We start from the raw sequence: 17,579 nt of genomic DNA, 5'->3' as shown, positions 1-17,579 counted from the left end.
CCAAATCTCGCCCCGAGAAGTGGGAGGGAGAGCACCGTAGGTGTAAGTGTGTGAAACAGAAGAATGCGGTGTCCGTGGCGAGGGGCTCCGTGTTGACTGATCACCTCCATTGACAGCATGCAAGTGAAGCGGACAGAGAATTACACATACTGAACGCCTGGGCTCTTATTAAGGGCTGAGCCGGCCAGTCAGTGCCTGGTAACAATCTACAGGGGCAGTGACTGTCACTGTTAATACACTGTTTATCAACATGCTGGGGAAAGAGGTATTTTTTTAAATTTATTTATTTATTTATTTTTGGCTGTGTTGGGTTTTCATTTCTGTGCGAGGGCTTTCTCTAGTTGCAGCGAGCGGGGGCCGCTCTTCATCACGTGGCGGGCCTCTCACTATCACGGCCTCTCTTGTTGCGGAGCACGGACTCTAGGCACGTGGGCTTCAGTAGCTGTGGCTCACGGGCCTAGATGCTCTGCGGCATGTGGGATCCTCCCATACCAGGGCTCGAGCCCGTGTCCCCTGCATTGGCAGGCAGATTTTCAACCACTGCACCACCAGGGAAGCCCTGAGAGAGGTATTTTGATACGGCATTTAGGGGACCAATGGAGAGTGAACCCTCCCCAGAGATCCTGAAACCCCAGATGGCCACTAAATAGTCTTCCCAGGAGAATAAAATCAGGTCCCTGTAGAGAGTGCAAGTCGGGTTGGGCTGAATTTTCAGTGCCTGAGCCAGACAGTCTGAGTGCAGCACCTGGTAGGCTGGCCTCCTTCTCCACCTTTCCTGGATACAAGACTCAGCCTTTTGCCAATATTGCTTAACAATAAGAAGAATGAGTAGTAGTAGTAGTAAGCAACTCTATTGCTTAATGATTGTGAAGCATATATTCAATAAATATCAACTTGGACTGGGCACCAAGTTACAAATCTGCACGTAGGTGGACCTGGTCTTGGTCTAGCCTTTCTGCGTAAGACAAAAGCTCACTGCTTTCACCTCACGGACTGGTCCATCCTCACGAGTCACCGCTAGGAGGTGCGTCAAATAGACTAGTTTTTCAGAATGAGGAAACTGAGGTCCCGAGACAGGAAGTGACTTTCCCATGTTACAAAGCTAAAAGCATCAGCGCTAACACTTGGACTCTGCCGATCCAGTCGAGACACTTCTCGCGCTCTCACCCACAGCCCCTCACCCCATGCCTCATTCTTCCTCGTCAAAAGGCACAAATTATCCTGAGCTTTCCTTCCTTGTAGAGCAACTGTGAGCATTCCACGTGGCAGCCTGGTGGACAATCCCTAAGTTCCTGTGCTAACAATTAGCCATGAGGCTGCCTGAAAACTGCATTTATTAAAGGACACGCAAACCAGCATCAGCATTACCGGCTGGCTTTCTCCTTGGGGATTCGCAACGCTGCTGCTGCTTATGGTGATGAACGAGTTAATAATGAAGATGAAGGTTTCTGGGGGCCTGAGCAGAGGGTAGCTGTCCACTAAAATGGATTAGCCTTGGCCAGCGGGGGTGGCCCTGAGGGGAACCCTGCTTTATGCTCCTCCGGGGACCTCGTTTAGCACCAACCACCCTGTCATAAGGATCTGTTGCTAAAGGGAAAGCAATTTTGGCCGCCTGCTCGGAAACGCTGACCACTCTGGCTGCCTGGTGATTTCGAGTTTGCAGAGCGGGTCCGGCCCCAGAGGAGGGAGAACAGAGGGGAGACAGAAGTCTGGCTTCTCTGCTTCCTCCAGAGCCAACGGGGTGTGTGGCCTGGGAGAAATCACCTCCCTCTAAGCCTCAGTTTCCTCACATACCAATCAGAGTACAGGACTAGGTGATCCTTCTAGAAAGACCATCTGTGATCCTCTTACTTAAGCCACTATGTAAACTGTCAGTAATGACAACTCACCATCGCCTCCACGAGTATTTGCTGTTAAAATGGAGCCAAAGCCAATAAAACCCAAAAAAACAAAACAAAACAAATGGAGCCAAAGCCTTCAGCAAAAGGCTGAGTTTCCCAGTTTGACACAGTGAGAATTAGCTGAGTTCAGAATGTTAAAATCTCCAAGTTTCAGGGACTGAAACTTTCTCTCTCTCTCTCTTTTTTTTTGCGGTACGTGGGCCTCTCGCTGTTGTGGCCTCTCCCATTGCGGAGCACAGGCTCCGGACGCGCAGGCTCAACGGTCACGGCTCACGGGCCCAGCCGCTCCGTGGCATGTGGGATCTTCCCAGACCGGGGCGCGAACCCACGTCCCCTGCATTGGCAGGCGGACTCTCAACCACTGCGCCACCAGGGAAGCCCTCTTTTTTTTTTTTTTTTAAGAGACTAAATAGACTTATCCTTTATTCCAACTGACAAGCTGCAGAGAGCGGCAATCAGACAAACATTCCACCAGGTATCCAAGGCCCTCCCCGACTAGGCAGAATCCCAGACCCCAGCTCCACCTCACTGTCTGGTTTAGGTTTCTTCCTCCTCCTCCTCCTCCTCCTCCTCCTCGTCCTCAGCCCAGCTGAAGGTGCCGTCGGGCAGGCTATAGACACGGACGACCTGCTTGCTGGTGTCCCTGAGGCTGAGGTACTTGCCCTCCTCCAGCTTCATGCAGGTGTCGATGACGCAGCACAGGATGCCCCAGGCGTTCTCCACGCTCGGGTTGATCTGGCTGGCAAACTCATTGGGCTTGAACTGCTGGGCGCCCAGGATGACGTGGCATGAGGAGTCTTTCACGTGGTACCAGGACACGTAACCAAGCTTGAGGTACTCGGATCCGGCCAGCAAAGCACAGCAGGTCCAGCAGGCCAGCTTGTAGCTGTTGTTCTTCATCTTGGTGGCAATGACGGCCCCTCACTGAAAACCCAGCTTCTGACGCCAGTCAACGCCATTAGGGTGCCTGGAGTCCCACTCGTTGAGGGTCTTGATGTTGATGAAGGACACAACCCCACTGGCGCCGGTCATGACGCTGTCGTGCTCACAGCGGACGATGAGGTCAGTGTCAACTCCGAGATTCCACCTGTGGTGACGGCGTGCCACAGAGGCGACCCCATTCTTATCCATGTCGTCCTCCACAAACGGGTTTAGGGTGGGGAAGTGGTATCTTTCCTTCCCCATCCTCAAGTACTGTGGGCAGAAGTGGTGGTTGATGTAGGTTTGCTTCCATGGCCAGGTTGCGGGGCGAGTTGAAGGAGTTACCTTCATCTTGAGGGGACTCGTTGGCTGCCTCACTCACCGTCAGGAGGTCAAAGTCACAGTTTTGTCCCTCTTGTCAAAGAAGAGCTTGGACCCGACTCTCTGGACAACCATGTCCCGGGAATACACAGAGCGGGTGCAGCTCGTCAGTGTGGGCAGAATGGCGTCAGTGGCAAACACGTTCCCCTGAGTCTTTACCAGCTTCCAGATGACTGGTCCCTGGTGGCGCAGTGGTTAAGAATATGCCTGCCAATGCAGGGGACACAGGTTCGAGCCGTGGTCTGGGGAGATCCCACACGCCACAGAGCAACTAAACCCGTGTGCCACAACTACTGAGCCTGCACTCTAGAGCCTGCGAGCCACAACTACTAAAGCCCGCGTGCCTAGAGCCTATGCTCCGCAACAAGAGAAGCCACCGCAATGACAAGCCCGCGCACCGAAACGAAGAGTGGCCCCCGCTTGCCGCAACTAGAGAAAGCCCGCACGCAGCAACGAAGACCCAATGCAGCCAAAAATAAAAAAATAAATACATTTATTTTTTTTTTTAAATCTCTAAGTTTCAGGGGCCACCCCAGATGGAAAGAACTATAATCTACAGGAAGAAGCCTGGGGGACCCTTAACAAACAAACACCTTAGGGGATTCTCCTCATCACGCAAGTCGGGAAGCAGTGGGATAGAGGAATGTAGCCTTGATGGTGGTGTGTGGAATCTGCAGGTTCCAGACCCACGGTTCTCGAGCTTGGGAGCATGGGAAGCACCAGGAGCTTTACCTTCCCTGCCACTCTGATGCCATTTCCAGAAATTCAGATTAAGTTGGAATAGGATTTTGTTTTGGGGGTGTTGGGGGTCTTAAGGACTCCCCAAGCGATGTTCATATGCAGCCAGGGTCAAGAACCTCCGCCCCAAACTCAAACTGGCTGTTACTCCTACGTCCTCAATGTTCCTCCTCCACCACCAAGGAGGTAAGTGGCAATCCAACCAAGTTCTGATGTTCCTGCCAGGGCTCTGCTGAGCCATCTGGCGCCTGGTAGAGACAAGGGAGGCCAGAGGACCAAGTTCCACCACACAGCAGCACGGGAGCAAGAGATGGGAGGTTCCTTGTGCATAATGGGGGCGTCGACTGCTCCGTGTTGCCCGGAGATGGGACTCACATTATGTCTGTTCACGTCATAAGTACTCAGTGGAGGCTGGTTGGATTGAAACCTGGGAAGAACCAGGACGGCTTTTAGGAGATCACAGGAATCCTTCAGTCCTAAGATACTTGGCAAATACTGCCAAGAGCAAGTTGATCATTTTATTAAATTTTTAAAAGCAGAAATCGTGGTAACTATAGCTGCTATTTTTTGAGCTCCGACTATGCCCTCTGCACTGGGTTAGACCCAACAATGAGCACCACCAACCCTCACACCATCCGCAGAAATTAGGAGTCTGACCCCATGCGTCTTAGGCAAGGACACTCAAGGTCAAAGACGCGAAGGCTGCACAGCCAGCACAGAACAGAGGTCCAAATCCACGTCTGCTCCCTTCCCCAGGACACGCCAGCCCCACAGTTTATTCAGTAGATTGTCTGATCTCTGTGTAATGAAGGGTCTCCCTCTGCCCATCACCTAATTCCATGTAATCTCCGTGAGCGCTGTCTCTGGAGCACTGTCTCTGTAGGAGAGAGCCGCCCTTCTCAGCCGTCTGAAATGTCTAGACAAGGAGCGGGGGCCCATCTGTAGGAGGTGGTGTGGCAGTTAAGCGGCCAACGTAAGTCTATTACGGGAGGAGCGTCCATTCTGAGGGTGACCTGACATTTTTTAAATGTCTATTTGCCACCAACAATATCCTTTCAAACGTTTCAAAAATCCTCTGAAACCAACAAAGTCAGCCACAGTGTGAATCAGCCTACCTTCCCTGTCACTGCCTGAGTAGTGCTATTTCAGCAATGAAAGGAGATGTGTGTTTCTGTGTGTATACGCATGTGTGGGCGTGTGTGTGTGTGTATGTGCATCTGTGTGTATGCATGTGTGGGCACATAAGTGTGGGCACATGTGTGTACATGTATTTGAATATACGCGTCTGTGTATGTGCATGTGTCTATGCATGGGTGGGCACATATGTGAGTGCATATGTGCATGTGTGCGTATCTATGTTTGTATGTGTGTGAGTTTGCGTGCATGCGGAAACACGTGTGTATATATGTGTGTGGTTTAAATCCTATGGATTTAGAAGCCATAGGGACTAGGACGTGTAGACAAGACAGAAAAGTCCCCAACAACAAAGTGGACACAGGACAGAATAGAAGGACCTGATTCCGTTCATTCCTTTCACGATGCAGAAGGAGAGAAAAGAGCACAGATCTGAAGACACAATCAGGCCTCAAATCCCAGCTCGCCTCTGGTAATTTATCAAATGGGTTATAGGACTCAGAATCCTCAACTATTATATAGAAGGAGAAAATAGCTGTATATGCAACTGATGCCCACCTTGATCACTTGCAGATCTCAGCAGGTCATTTAACTTCTCTGTGCCTCAGTTTCCCCATAGGATTCTTATGATGATTAAATGAGCTAATAAATGTAAAACAAAACATATGGCATGTAATAAGTGTCACTGTTACTCCTAACTCAAAAATATTATTGCTTTGTTCCACTTCACTATCCTGGGAAAGACATCAAAGACATATTTCCTTTAATATTCAAGTTAGAGAAACTGCCACCCCCATGACTGTGAATCGACAAAGCATCCGGTCTTTCTCCTGGGGCTGCCCCCTCTCCGAAATGACTATGGCTCTCCAAGCATTGCTTAATGGTTCTACTAACCCGCTCTGGTTGCAGATATTTCTTCTTTCTCCAGCCATTCACGGTCCAAGTTGTCATTACTCCACAATTTCTTTTACAGAAAGTATCCTGGTTTGTTCTAAGCTTGGGCACAATCTTCTCTGTTCACTTCTCCGCACCCACTACCCCGCCGGTTTCTAACATTGCCTGGGATTTGGCAAACCTTACTCCATGCTAGAGGAATAGCCAACAGAAAGCAACGAGTGGCGTATGTTTCTCCCGAGGTTGTTCCTGGGTCTCACAACTGTTAACTCAAACTTGGGATTTCATTTCACAGCTGGCAGCCTTCCTGGTGGAGGAGGCATCCAATCCTCACTGATGAGACCCCCCTGCCAATCCCTCCTTCAGAGACCAGACAGCCATTCCTTGGTGCACAGAAAGAAGGTCCCCTCCAGCTCCCTGCCCACATCTGGCTCAGGCTGGCTTCTTTTCTGACCAGAATGTGAGAAAGCAGGGAGCACCCATTTCTTCAGGACACGCCCTGTTCTTCCTTCCACCTACGGGATGGAATCTGATTGCCTAGGACAGACAGGGCAGTCGTTGTTGTTGGCATTTGTTTCTCAACTTAAATAGAGCAGGTTGAGAACACCAAGAGTCCAGCACAAATCCACATTTAGGAGGAGTAATTCTCCAAGGGCTGGGTCAGGAGAAAGACACGCTCAACTTACATCAAAAGGCCAAGTGGTACTTCCCTGGTGGTGCAGTGGTTTAGAGTCTGCCTGCCGATGCAGGGGACACGGGTTCGTGTCCCGGTCCGGGAAGATCCCACATGCCGCGGAGCGGCTGGGCCCGTGAGCCATGGCCGCTGAGCCTGCGTGTCCGGAGCCTGTGCTCCGCAACGGGAGAGGCCACAACAGCGAGAGGCCCGCGCGTACCGCAAAGAAAAAAAAAAAAAAGGCCAAGTGCTCCATTCAGCAGAACAATAGGTGGTGGGTTTTCCTGATATGAAACCAAAGAGCTTCAGTAGTAATTTTCCGACAGATAATTAATGCTCCCCAACTGCAGGAAGCAAATGTTATCAGTGACCCCAAAATGTCCACATTCCAATGAAAGAAAAAAAATTAAAGGCCCTATTCCTTGGGTACCTCATCAACAGAGATGTGGTGAAGACAAAGTGAAATGTTCTTTGTGAATTTTAGAACTTTTAGCAAATTAGGGCACAGGGAGACCTTGAGAGGAAGACAGCAATTCTTCAAATCTGGTAGTTAAATCCTAGAGCAGTGACTCAAAAAACTTAAGAAACATCAATATGTTTTTGCCCCAAGCTGGTGCCGCCAGCCAGACGGGGAGCATGAGGGGAGTTGCCTACCTTGCAAGCTGTTGTGAGGATTAAATGAACAAACAGATGTGAAATCTCAGTGTAAATGGCTGTTCTACCCCCATCACCTTTCTTATTTCCACAGTGCCCAGAACTGCACCTTATACACTGCAAAGTCTGAGATGAGTTCTGTACAGTAAGTGATGAATATAAAGCTGGAGTCTGAACAACAGGTGAATGGTACCCTGCTGCCCCAAGGTCAAAGGAAGCGAGGGCTCCCAGGGGCCTCAGAGGTCATGCCGGCCAGTCCCCCTGATCTGCAGGAGAGGGAACCTGTCCTGAGCGGCCAAGGAGCCTTCCCACGGCCACACGACGACCCTCCTCATTCCCAGACGGGAGGTCACGCCGCCTCCTCTTCTGCTCCAGAGCTCCCTGTGGGATCAGGCCGAGGCCGGGACTCCTCCTGAAATTTCAGCCTTGCCTCCCTCCTACCCCTTCCCTATCTTGCACCCTCCACCCTCCACCAATGCTTTTACTTGTAGGCTCTCCTTCGAAAATCCCTTGCACTCAGATCCTTGTCTTGAAGTGTCTTTCTTGGAAGAAACTGCCCTAAGACAGACCCTATCACTCTAGCACCCCTTCTATTGGATGTCTTTTTTTTTTTTTAACTGAAAAATGTTATTTTATTTTGAATCCCAGTTTTAATCTTTTCATGCTTAACTTTTTTGTTTGTTTGTTTTAATTAATCTTTATTGGAGTAGAGCTGCTTTACAGTGTTGTGTTAGCTTCGACGGTACAGCAAAGTGAATCAGCTATACGTATACATATATCCCCTCTTTTTTGGATTTCCTTCCCATTGAGGTCACCACAGAGCACTGAGTAGAGTTCCGTGTGCTATACAGTCGGTCCTCATTAGTTATCTAATGCTTTCTGTAGATTCAGGAAGTGTCTGCAGGGTTTCAAAGCTACTCTAGGTATTCTGGACAAAATTGGTAGTTTTCAAACTGTCTTCAGAAGCAGCAAACCATTTTTCAGATGAAGCAAAACCTTCCTTGGAGCCACAATGTAGAAAATAGATACGAGCCCCTTGCTCAGTCCACAGATGGTGGGACTTGAAGCCCCTTCTGTCGGTGTTCTCTTTACCCCCGTCATCCCCAAGTCACCTCTTGAAGATGTGAATACTCAGTGAAACCCTACTGGCAAACAAGCAAATTGAGGTGTTTGCTGTGATGCCTCCTGATTTGACTCTGGTGCTCTGGAATGCAGTTCTCAGGTCAATTTCTATTTTTGTAGAAGAAAAGCAAACGGGTCCCATTCCTCCTTGTTTCAGCAGGTGACCACTGCTTCCGTTCCTGGCACCATTCCCAGACCCCTGGCTGCTCGCACCCCACCCCCTTGCCAAGCTCCACTATCAACCTCAGGTGACCAGGCGAGCTGCAATCTACTTTCCTTTTACTGCAGCTTGGGGTCTCATGCATCACGCTGCCAGATGTGACCAGAAGCCTTAGCAGTCAAATGCCCGCTGCCGTTTACAGTCTGAATTCAGAAGTGGCGAGCACCTCTTTCCCGGGGCAAGCCTGCCTTTCTGCAAGAACTCACCATCCGTCATTTCACTGACCAGCCCTCTCCCAAAAATACATTAAAAGGCTCAAAGAAAAGTAATGTAGCCCAGCAGTGCACTGTAACAGAACAACATTTGCGGGGAAGCGTAAATGACCTGACTCCCTGTCCTCCAGAGCAATGGCAACTTGATACCACCCGCTTCATTTATAAACTACTTTCACACTCATGAAATCATTCCTATTTTCCGGCAGAAATATTTATGCCTGAGGTTCTTTGAAAACCCATATATATACTTCAAAACCCAAATGTGCCAGGGAGACTTGGGATGTGCCAGGGAGAAAGTGACCCAGAATGGCCGTCATGGGGAACAGCGGTTGGGCACTGGGACAGTAACGGGTTGCCCTGACTGAGAGAAATTCTTTTACCTCAAAGGCCAGGGATATTGAAAAACTTTTCACACTTCGTCAGCTCGGAGGAGGAGGCAGATTGTGGCTTCAACAGAGGCAGCTGCTGAAGGCATCGCGGCAAAAATGAAAAAATACGACCTCCCCAGCATCCGTGCAGAGCTGCAGTGTCACAAACAGCAACAGACCTAGAACCTTTGAAAGACGGCAAAAAGACGCAGCCACAAAACGTGCAGTTTGAACTTTCTACATCATTCCGAGAAGAAGAACTTTACATTCTTGGGGCATCAGCCCAGTTAGGAGAAAGCCCACGTTTGATATATACTGACAGAGGCAACGCGAGATTCACATCCCAGAAGGGAGTATGGGAATGGCAGAAGACGGGACCAAGCTTCAACACACACCCATAACCTGTCAGAGCCAGCGACTCCTTTCTCAAGACTTCTTTAGGACTCTTGTGAGGCGGGATTATTATTTAACACCTGTATGACACCTCAAAGAATCTGTGATCTGAGAGGCAGAGGTTTAGGGGATCTGACAAAGCTGAGTTTGCCCCCATTACTTGCTAGTGTGACCCAGGGGAAGTTGATTACTGTTTCTAAGTATTCGCTTCATTTGGAAACGGGAATAATGTCTAATTCACAGGCTGGCTGCAAGAATAAAATGATGCCTGTAACTTTCCTGACATAATGTATGAAATAAAACAGGTGGTTGAAAATGTCAGTTCCTCTCTTCCTTCTTCTTGCACATTGTGCGACTGATAAACATATATACAATCTATCACATAAAAAAAATCATCTGCTCGGAGCCTTCTTTCTGATGGTGGATGACACCAAATTATACCTTGATCTAATTGAACACCACTGTCATCATCATTTAGTGAAGACCCACTGGGTTGACTAAGTTTTGAATGACTGGGTCTGTTCACTTGCATCTTTATGCTCAGCTCTGCTGTTAACAGCCTGTGGGATTTTAGGCAAGTTAATTAAAAAGTCAAAGTCTCATTTTGCTACTGTGAAATGAACATTTATAGCTGAGTAATATTCCATTGTATAAAAAAAGAATGAAATAATGCCATTTGCAGCAACATGGATGGACCTAGAGATCACATACTAAGTGAAGTGAGTCAGAGAAAGACAAGTGTCATGTAACATGGCTTATATGTAGAATCTAAAAAAATGATACAAATGAACTTACATATAAAACAGAAATAGACCCACAGACATAGAAAACAAACTTACAGTTACCGAAGGGAAAAGAGGGAGGAGGATAAATTAGGAGTTTAGGATTAACATATACACACTATCAGATATAAAACAGATAACCAGCAAGGACCTACTGTATAGCACAGGGAACTATACTCAATATTTTGTAATAACCTACAAGGGAAAAGAATCTGAAAACAATATATATATGTACGTATATATCTATACATATAGATCACTTTGCTGTACACTTGAAATCACTTTGAAACAACTTTGCTGTACACTTGAAATCACTGAATCACTTTGCTGTACACTTGAAACTAACACAACATTGTAAATCAACTATATTCCAATTTTTTTAAATGAACATTTAGCCCAGTGATCTCTCCTTTCCCTTCCAGACCATTTCCAGAGAACGTGTTACAGACACAAAGTGTAAAGGGAGCTCTGACGGAGATGAAGAAACGGTGGGATGCTTCTTCTTGGAGGTGAGTGTTTGGGTATCACCACTGCACGAGGTGGAAACTAACCCAGAAAAGAAAAGAGCTGCTTGCAAAAGTGAAGCACATCTGACAATAAGTGACGGGGAAAATATTACATATGCAGATTCATCACCTATGAGGATGTGCTCAATCGTGTTGAAAAGAAAGATCACCAGTTATTAAGGTGAACTCGTTTTGGCTTACTCTGATCAAGAAATCCAAGCAAAATTCCATTCTGCTCTCAGGTTGGCTCACCTTCATGAGTTCTCTATGATTAACCCCAGCGATAAGTGACACACCGTCTCACCACTCCTCACCCCAGAGACACCATCACTGCCCTCTCCTCTAGACAACTCATCCTATACCTCTTCCACTTCCTCTCTCATAGAAGTGGTACCAAATTGTTCAAGACGTCTTTCAAAAATATGCAAAACCTTTGCTGTTTCATAATTGCCTACTGAATGCAAGATCAACTCTGTCATGGTCTTCCTTAGAGTCCTTGAGCACCAGCCTTGTGCTGGGAACTACGCCAGTTAGAGAATAAAGGGGTGAGTGGAGCCTGGTCCTTGCCCCCAGAAGCAAAAATTCTGAGTGAGATGCAGAAGACAAGTCAACAGAGCATGCTAATATTGGGGAGAGATGCCTTATGGAAGAAAGTGCTGTTGCAGGCGGAGGAGGAAAGATTCCTCCTGACACTGTCATTGAGGATGACCTTGAGGACAAAGCACAGTAACGGACGGCCTTGTTGAGCACACCCCATAGTTTCCTACCTTCCTGCCTCTGTTCACGGTGTTTCCTCTGCCCACGTTCCACCCCATTCCCTCCTTCCAGATAAAACCTTCCTAACATGGGTCAAGCAACAGCTCCTTCCGGGAATTTTCCCCAACACACCCAGCTGGAATTACAGATTTCCTCCTGAGGGATTGCTCACAGTGGGCTGCTGGGCGCTCTATTTAGCTGTCATTTTATTTTCTGTTCTTGTTAGAGCCACTTGTTTACATGTGTCCCCCAGCTCAGCTGTGGGCTCTTAGAGAGCAGACTCCATGCTTTCTTCATCTCCTTAGTTCCCATAGCCCTAAGTACAATGCATTGCGTCTAGTAGGCAATGGATAAACAGCGGCTAAATTGAATTGTATTCATAGTCAATCCTTGTTTAAAGAGAGCAGCTGAGGTTCACCCTTAGCGTGTAGAGAGGGAAGTACATGATAATGCCTTATCCTGGGCATCCCCAAACCTCAGACTTTCTGCTCAGGTCCAGGTGTACTTCCTTTCATCTTTCTTCCATGTATCAGCTCGTCTGCAGGCTCCACTCATTCGTACCTTTGAAATGTATACAACTGGGACTCTCTTTGTTCCATGTGTGGATTCTGTTCCCTCCTTTGCTTGTAACTATTCTACACTTTGATTTTCTCTTGTTTTTTCAAGCATCACTAAAAGTTACTTCTGTGTCTTGCCCGTTTCTTTTCTTACCTGTGTCAGGCTCCTCTTGTTGAGGACCCCTTGTTGAGGGGTTTGTTTCCCCTCTACAAAATAAAACTTTTCTTCCCCCAAACTGTACTTTGTCATCTTCTTTTCCCCTGGAAGCTAATCAGAGGAAGCAATATAACCCTCATCAATGCTCTCATCAGGGAGTTGATGATCCTCTGAAAAGGTTCTCTCCACGTGGTCCAGGGTGACCACTCAAAACTCCCCCTCTTCCTCCCCAGAATCTTTGGTCCATGCATCTCACCTCGGACAGCCGAAGGATCCTTGCTGACCAGTCTTAACACATAGATTCTGTTTGTGATCAGCTAACCCTCTATCTGCTCACAGATAAGGATTTTGCCTTAGTCTGTACCTTCTATCTAGACTCACAGCCTGGTTTCTACAAAAGAGCTGCCGTTTGTCACATGTTCCTGTAATTTGCTCTCATGAGTCAACCTCCTTAACATTCTTTGAAACTTCACCATTATCTTCATTTCCATTTCAAGTGCCTCACCTGGATGAACCGACAGCACCTCACCTCACTCAAGTCTTAACCTCTCTCCAACCCATTCACTATGGTAACGGTCTCCTTTTGGACTATATTTGATTGCACTCCAAAAGTAAAAACTATTTCAGCGTGCTCTCTCACCTTCAATCTCTATCTATCTATCTACCTACCTATTCATCCATCTACCTAGCCACTACCTATAATTTATGAGTTGTATAATATAGATTTATCATTACCATTACTTAATATCTCAACACAAGACATACATTTCCATGAGGCTCACCATTAATGATTATGAATAGAATTCACATTCTGCTTTTCTCTTATTCAACAGAGTCACTTACTCACCCTTCCTGTGTATCAGGCAGTGGACTCTTGCACAGGGCAGGGGCTGAACTGGGTCTGATGACTAACTCAGAGCTGGTGGTAAGTCAGGCGCATTCATACACCTCCACCCCCGAGTCCTCCAGGCAGTGGATCAGAGCTGTTCCTCGCTTCCCGGGCATCTTCCTCCCCACGTGACCCCAGCAAAATGCAGCTGTGCTCCAGGGCTCCACGTAACCTACACAGGGAGACACTCGCTTAGACAACAACCCAGGAGGCTCACGGTCCTCAATTCACGGATTTCCACTTCCTGGGGAACCTACAAACCAGTGGGATTTGATGTGGACACAGGACTCTGTTAAAGCAGGATCCGCTCGGCGTTTTACTGTCGTTGTTTCACTGACCCTGAGAATAAGGGATCTGGAAGAAGCCCTGGCATCACTGTATGGAAGACGCGACTGGGCTGCTTCTCCTCGGGCCCCTTCCTGAGGCTTTCTGCTCTTCCTCACCTCTCAGCCTTGGGGTGCCCCTGGGCTCTGACCCACTCGCTTCTCATCGCCCTCCCTCGTTAGCAGACCTCCTATATTCCCATGACTTCAAATGACATCTGTTTTTCAAGTTTTTTTTTTTAATTAAGTAAGTGACATAAAGTGAAACGCATACATCTTAAGTGTACCGTTAGATGATTTTTGACAAACATATGGACTTGCATAACCAATATCCCAACCCCAAACAAGATACAAAATATTTCCGTCGCATCAGAAACTTCTTTTATATTCTCTTCCACTCAATTCCTGACCCTCCCCCAGAGACAGCCACTCCTCTGATTTCTGTCCTCCTAGATGAGTTTTGCCTATTGTAAACTTCATACAAGTGGAATCATACAACACATCCTCTTTCCTGTCTGTCTTATTTTGATAAGCATAAAGTTTTCAAGATTCATCCTGTGTTGATGAGTGAATTAGTAGTTCCTTATTTTTCATTATGGACACGTGTTCCACTGTGCAAATATAGCACAATTGGGTTGCAGCTCAACTTGAAGGGAACTTAGAGGTTGTCACTCCCATCTTTACAACAAGAAAAAAACTGAACCATGAGAATCAGTGATTTCTGTTAGACCCATCAGAGAACTGAGGTTACGGGGAAACTATGGCCCTAAGATCTGGAGAGAGAGGTGAATGCAGAGTCTCATCTGAGAACAGAAGCATCTGAAGCCAGAAACTGGTGGGAACACTTGCATGGTAATTTTGACAAATCGGTGGAGGCTGAGGGGGAGTAGCCTGTGTCTTAGGGAGGCCACCACACCTTTGCAGGTTTTAGCTCCAGCAATCCTAGTGGGTCCTCACACTGCAGAGCTGAGAGAGGTTCCCTTGTGGCCCTGGCAGGTGGAAGAGAAGAGTAATCCTTGTGAAATGCCCCCAGCCCCTTATTCACAACAGAGTCCAGCCCTCCAGGGGAAAATATTTCACCAGCATTCTATCCCACCTTGGAGAAAAGCATTTGCAACCAAACATTTCTGGTACTAATTTCTGTAAGGCTGAGTTGCAAGGCCAGGCTGACCCTTCTCCAAAAAGACCTCTCTGGACCCCCATGGTGGGCACTAAGAATTCTTTCTCCAGCCCCTGGCCCAGCCCTGTCTTTGCAGATATGACACTATATTAAAAATATCTGCCCATATATTTGTCTTCTCTATCAGAATACGATCCTCAAGGCAGAGGCAGTGCCTTGTCCATCTTGGTGTCTCCAGGACCACAGCAGGACTTGCACTTGGAGAGCCCGCAGATCATTCCAGTGCGAGTGTGTGATAATTTGAGTTGAAAGACTGTCTTTGTAGTGAGGGGGAAATGAGCTCAAAATTCTTCTTCAATTTAGGAACTCATGATGTTTCACAGAAATTCGGTTCTGTAACTTGGTCCCGTGTGTATAAGTCTCCTCACCACCTAAAGGTATGAGTCTTCATGCTTCCTTCCTTCTGTCCCATTTATTTCGTATTATCTATCACTCTCCTAGGCACGGCAATGACTTCTAAAGCTTGAGCTTTCAGGTGCCGAGGGCAAGAGCAGGAAGTTCACAAAGCAAAAATACAAATGGATAATAATTCTATAAAAATATTTAACCGCACTAATTATAAAAAGCTGCACTCGTACAATAACACTAAAATATCACTTCTTCCTTCAATTATCAAAGTCTTTTTAAGTGAATGTTCCCAGCTGCTGATATTCAGCAAAACACAATCTCCAAAGTACTAATACGTCAATGCCCGCAATGACCCCGTTACATAGATGTGACCTCTATTTCACATTCAGGGAAATGAGTCTCCAGGAAGATAAAGCCTCTGACTGTTTAAACTGTCCATCCCCAATCCCAAACCCTCTTCATCTCTTAAGACTATTTCCAGGTATCATCTCTTTCAGGAAACCTTCTAGGATAGAGAATCTTAAGCTGGCACACTCCATAATCTCCTGTGTATAGCCCTCCACCTCCGAACTTGCACAGCATTTCACATGCATTTGTTTAACGATCTTCCTCTCCTTTCATGATCATCATGAAAATACTGACTGCTTCGGTTAATCTCTGTACACCCTCCTCCCATCCTCTGCCGCCGCCATACCATGAACTAGCCAGCCTCAGTGAACGTGCGTTAAATTAAAGACTGAAAGATGGTGAGCCAGATCTGAACCTTTCCCTTTCTGCCCTCAAAATCCAGGCTCTTTCTATTATAAGACACAATGCAGCCTTGCTGAATTTATTGATGTCTAGCTGCTGATGGGCTTGGATATACAGCCTACAGGGCAGGCGAGCCAAGATTCCTCTCCTTTGCCTGGTATGTATGATACACCCTGCCTGAAAAACAGCTTGCTTCACCTTTCTTTGGTAGACAAAATTTCAGCAATAAACATCGTATTCTGTAGGGAATGAGCATCCTTCTGGAAACCCACCTGGCCTTTAACTGCCAGGCAACGAGAGAGAGAGGCTTTTCTTTCCTTTTTTTTTTTAACATCTTTTTTGGGGTATAATTGCTTTACAATGGTGTGTTAGTTTCACGAAGTGAATCAGCTATACACGTATACATATATCCCCATATCCCCCCACTCTTGCATCTCCCTCCCACCCTCCCTATCCCACCCCTCTAGGTGGTCACAGAGCACCGAGCTGAGCTCCCTGTGCTATGCAGCTGCTTCCCACTAGCTATCTATTTAACATTTGGTAGTGTATATATGTCCATGCCACTCTCTCACTTCGTTCCAGCTTACCCTTCCCCCTCCCCGTGTCCTCAAGTCCATTCTCTACATCTGTGTCTTTATTCCTGTCCTGCCCCGAGGTCCTTCAGAAAAAAAAAAAAACAGTTTTTGTTTTGTTTTGTTTTTTTAGATTCCATATATACGTGTTAGCATACGGTATTTGTTTTTCTCTTTCTGACTTACTTCACTCTGTATGACAGACTCTAGGTCCATCCACCTCACTACAAATAACTCAATTTCGTTTCTTTTTATGGCTGAGTAATATTCCATTGTATATATGTGCCACATCTCCTTTATCCATTCCTCTGTCGATGGACACTTAGGTTGCTTTCATGTCCTGGCTATTGTAAATAGTGCTGCAATGAACATTGTAGTACATGACACTTTTTGAATTATGGTTTTTTCAGGGTATATGCCCAGTAGTGGGATTGCTGGGTCATTTGGTAGTTCTATTTTTACTTTTTTAAGGAACCTCTATACTGTTCTCCATAGTGGCTGTATCAATTTACATTCCCACCAACAGTACAAGAGCGTTCCCTTTTCTCCACACCCTCTCCAGCATTTATTATTTTTAGACATTTTGATGAGGCCATTCTGACTGGTCAGAGGTGATACCTCATTATAGTTTTGATTTGCATTTCTCTAATGATTAGTGATGTGGAGCATCCTCTCATGTGTTTGTTGGCAATCTGTGTATCTTCTTTGGAGAAATGTCTATTTATGTCTTCTGCCCATTTTTGGATGGGGTTGTTTGTTTCCTGATATTGAGCTGCATGAGCTGCTTATATATTTTGGAGATTAATCCTTTTTCAGTTGCTTCACTTGTAAATATTTTCTCCCATTCTGAGTGTTGTCTTTTCATCTTGTTTATGGTTTCCTTTGCTGTGCAAGAGCTTTTAAGTTTCATTAGGTCCCATTTGTTTATTTTTGTTTTTATTTCCCTTTCTCTAGGAGGTGGGTCAAAAACGATCTTGCTGTGATTTATGTCATACAGTGTTCTGCTTATGTTCTCCTCTAAGAGTTTTATAGTGTCTGGCCTTACATTTAGGTCTTTAATCCATTTTGAGTTTATTTTTCTGTATGGTGTTAGTGAGTGCTCTAATTTCATTCTTTTACATGTAGCTGCCCAGTTTTCCCAGCAC

At 46.6% G+C, this 17,579-nt stretch overlaps 1 long non-coding RNA gene and 1 pseudogene across 2 annotated transcripts in view; both read right to left on the bottom strand.

Moving 5' to 3' along the window:
- Window positions 1-2,438: 2,438 nt before the first annotated feature.
- On the bottom strand, window positions 2,439-9,328 carry LOC132440352 (eukaryotic translation initiation factor 3 subunit D pseudogene; annotated as a pseudogene).
- A 3,909-nt stretch (window positions 9,329-13,237) lies between these two features.
- Window positions 13,238-17,579, bottom strand: part of LOC132440391 (uncharacterized) — a 166,489-nt gene continuing 162,147 nt past the window's right edge. For both annotated transcript variants that reach the window (XR_009522561.1, XR_009522563.1), the window contains exon 6: window positions 13,238-13,433. This is a non-coding gene — a long non-coding RNA (uncharacterized lncRNA). The remainder of the gene's footprint in view (window positions 13,434-17,579) is intronic.

The sequence above is a fragment of the Delphinus delphis genome, chromosome 17 (assembly GCF_949987515.2).
Source record: "Delphinus delphis chromosome 17, mDelDel1.2, whole genome shotgun sequence".
Classification (NCBI taxonomy): Eukaryota; Metazoa; Chordata; class Mammalia; order Artiodactyla; family Delphinidae; genus Delphinus; species Delphinus delphis.
This window is presented reverse-complemented; position numbering and strand designations above follow the sequence as displayed.